Here is a 3,998-nt window from a genome sequence, read left to right on the forward strand (position 1 = left end):
TTCACAAGCATGTATACTCTCTCTTTCAGGCTTATTTTAGCCAGAAGTTTCAATAAAAAGACAGAGACAGTTAAGGGTTTGCCTGAATTATTTAATTACTCACACTTTCCATCTCTGTACACATGTAGAGACCTGGATTCTGACAAATTATAACTCATCTTTTCTTGGCTTAATCCGTTCTCTAGTCTGCCACAGAGAATATTTGGCATGGTTTTCCCTGGTAGTATTTTTTTTATATAAAACAAAAATAGAAAGCTTCAAATTAGTGGAATAATAATGATCAATGAAATTGAAAATATTACTGAATTATTTATTTATTTTTATTGTGTTTGTTTTGTTTTTTCTAGAAATAGGGTCTCACTCTGTCACCCAGGCTGAAGTGCAGTGGTGCAATCATATTTCACAGCAGCTTCTAACTCCTGGGCTCAACTGATCCTCCCACCTCTGGCCTCTCAAAGTGCTAGGATTTCAGGCATGACCCATCATGCCTGGCCTTTATTGTAAACCTGTTAAAAATGGCTCTCAGTTATTATGTGAAAGGCACCCCGGAAGATTTTCTGTTCTCATTTGTAGCATTGGTGTAGAACCCAGAGCATAACTCAAATGAGTGGGATGTCTGTTCTCCCCACTAGCAGGGACAAGGGTTTTGGATCAAAATTTTAGATACCATTATTGGGTCGGATGTTAGTTCATCATTTTCCGGTTCTCTTTTATTTTCCCTAGGAATGCTTTTCACTCCTTATTTATTACAAAAGAAAAATAACAGGCCATTTGTTTCATTTGTATGTGTATGGAGGAAGGGGTAGGGGGGTCATGAGGAGAGGGATTGGAACAGGAGGACATCTCCAGGAGGGATTAAGAGAAAGAAAGAGCCTCTCTATTTATAAAGTACTTGGTATATTTTTCTTCACGTAGTTCCTGTTTTTCTCTTCACAGAAGCACACTTATTTTCTAGTGAGGTGGCTCAGAGTTTAATATTTGAATGTTGATGTGGAACCCAGGGCAGAATGTTACTCTGGATTTCACTAGGGAATGAGACGTGTGCTGGAAAGTTCCATGATGCCTGCCCAACTTTGCACTGAGCAGATATGATTATCCAAGGATTCCTCCAGGACTACTGTTAGACAAAAGCATCATATAGAGCCTCCAGAAAGAAGGACTGCTCACCTTGACTGACAGCAGTCCACCACAGTGACTTGGGCTGCAACACCACACAGCATGAAGACTTTCTTGTGTTGCTTGTGTTATAGTAAAGGCATCAATGAAGATTTTGTGGATTTGTGCAACAAATGGGTTCATCTTCCTTAAAGTCAAAGATTAAGTTTTGTTCATTTTTTTCCCTCAAAACCTTTTCCAGATTTCTTCCTCACTTCTTGATTAAACCCCCTATGTATTATGCCATTCTTGCATTGCTATAAGGAAATGCCCGAGACTAATTTGTAAAGAAAAGAGATTTAGCCGGCTCACAATTCTGCAGGCTGTACAGGAAACACAGTGATGGCATCTACTCAGCTTCTGGGGAGGCCTCAGGAAGCTTACAATCATGGCAAAAGGCAAAGCCAGGGAGGGGGGCAGGCACATCATATGATAGAAGCAGGAGCAAGAGAGAGAGAGAGTTGGGGGAGTTACCACACACCTTTAAGTGACCAGATCTCATGAGAACTCACTATCATGAAGACAGCACCAAGCCGTAAGGGATCAGCCCCTAGGACCCAAACACCTCCCACCAAGCCCTACTTCCAGTATTGGGGATTACAATTCAATATGAGATTTGGCCAGGGACAAATATCCAAACTATATCACCCTACATATAGGTATACTGCCTGCAACAGTAAAATCATAGTTGTACATTATTTTGTTGCCTGTTGGGGGACTAGGAAAGAGAAAGGGGTAATCATATACTCAGTTAATAATACAGTATTATTAGAACAATTTTATTTGTTTGTTGTTTTTATTTATGACCCTGTGTGTCTATTGCAACATGCACATATATTACTAGTAAAGACAGAGTAATAGGAACTAAATGAATAGGGAACAAGAGTGGAAGGAAGACTTTTCACTCTAGTCTTTTTTATGATATTTGATGTTTGGGTCATGTGAATTTATTAGGTATTCAAAAAATTTGGAAACAGAGAGGAGCATCAGATGCATCAATATTATCTTAGTAGGAATCCAGAAGAAGAAAGTAGATCAAATGGCTCCAAGCAATTGAGTAGATAATGGCTGTCTTAGTCAGTTCAGGTTGCTATGACAGAGTACCATAGATTGTGTGGCTTAAACAACAAACATTTATTTTTCATAGTTCTGGAGACTGGTAGTCTGAGAAGGGTATTCCCACATGATCAGGTTCTAGTGAGGGCCTCTTCCTGATTCACAGATGACTGTCTTCTTGTTGTATCCTCACATGATAGACAGAAAAGGATCTGGTGCCTAGAGCTCCTTATAAGGGCAGTAATTCCATCATGGATTCTGCCTTCATGACCTCATCTAACCCTAATTTTCTTCCAAAGGAACCACCTCCAAGTACCATCACGTTTGGGATTAAAGTTTCAACATATGAATTTTGGGAAGATATACTGAGTCCATTGTGATGGTTGAGGTTTCCCAGAACTGAAACGACATATAAGTTTCCAGATAGAAAATCTGCTGATGAACAAGATAAACTTTTAAAATATAATTTTTTAAAATATCCTTAATGTGATGAAGTATCAAAAAAACAAAAACAAAAATATTAAAATTATAAGGAGCAAGAATTATCTTAACATCAACTTTCCTATCAACAATTTTGGGTACCAAAAAGACAATAATATCATACCCTCAAAGTGCTGAACCGAGAATTGTATATCCCTACTCTAATTCAATAATGAGAGTTAAATATGGATATGGATATTTTAAGACTCATGATAATTCACAAAGTTACCACCTATCACCTTGCAGAATTATGAAAGCACATAGAAAAATGAAATTAAAAGTAAGGAGAAGAATGCAAGAAACAGCAACTCTTAATTTTCAGGGATGTCTGATTAGAAGAAATATACACCATTATGCAAGCCTTAAAAAGTTAACTGAGTAATTTTCTGGGATTCATGTTTGACCAGCTTACAGTGAGACAGTTTTATCGCTGACAAAGATAAGAAAGATCGTAATCACTAGTATTTATTAAATATTATATATGCCAAGTATTCTTTTAATTGCTTGATATATATGAACTCAGTCATTATAGCAATATGGTAAAAGTAGTTTTTTCTTTAATTTTCACAAGAGAAAACTGAAGCAAAAAGAAGCACCATGGTTGGCCTCTGGGTAAGCTCCTTGTAAGTGTCAACTGGGATTTGGAGGCAGAGAGTCTGTCTTGAGGCCATGTCTTTAGCTATCATGTTCTCGTGGGTCAAGCATCCCTGCCTGCCATCGAAGGGACTGTGGTACATTTCCAGTTTCCAGCCACACTCCTGCAGCCAGACTCTGTTGTTCAGACCCCCAGCCTACAACTTGCCTTATTTCTCAAGTCTTCAATTATGTTCTTCTCCGCCTCTGACTCACTCAGAAGCATTCACTGCTATTAGAAACAAGCACCCGTAGAAGGAGCCATCTTATGTTTCCCCTCCTGCTCTTGCACCCAGTCCATCTCCCATCTTCACTGCTTGCAACTCTCAGCTCAATGACTGAGGCCTTCTTCTGTGTCTGGACCACTGGACTTGGTCATTAATCCTGGTGTCCTTAATGTTTAGACACTGGTTTCCCCAAAGGACTCTAACTTAGACTATTCTGAATTGCTATGTCTTTGCTGCTGTGAGAAAGCAGCTCTAATCCATTTTTCATACAACCCCATCCCACTCACCCTCAACATTGGGTCTTTTTGAATGAAGGTAGTTATGCCTTGGATCCTTCATCCTGTCTATTTTTTCTGAGTTCTCACAAGTGAGTCATGGTGCTCAACTCCTAGGCGTCAAAGTATAATAGGTCTATGATCTGCAGACCTAATGAAATGACAACAAACG

The sequence above is a fragment of the Rhinopithecus bieti genome, unplaced genomic scaffold (genome assembly GCF_001698545.2).
Source record: "Rhinopithecus bieti isolate Rb0 unplaced genomic scaffold, ASM169854v2 scaffold_2272, whole genome shotgun sequence".
Classification (NCBI taxonomy): Eukaryota; Metazoa; Chordata; class Mammalia; order Primates; family Cercopithecidae; genus Rhinopithecus; species Rhinopithecus bieti.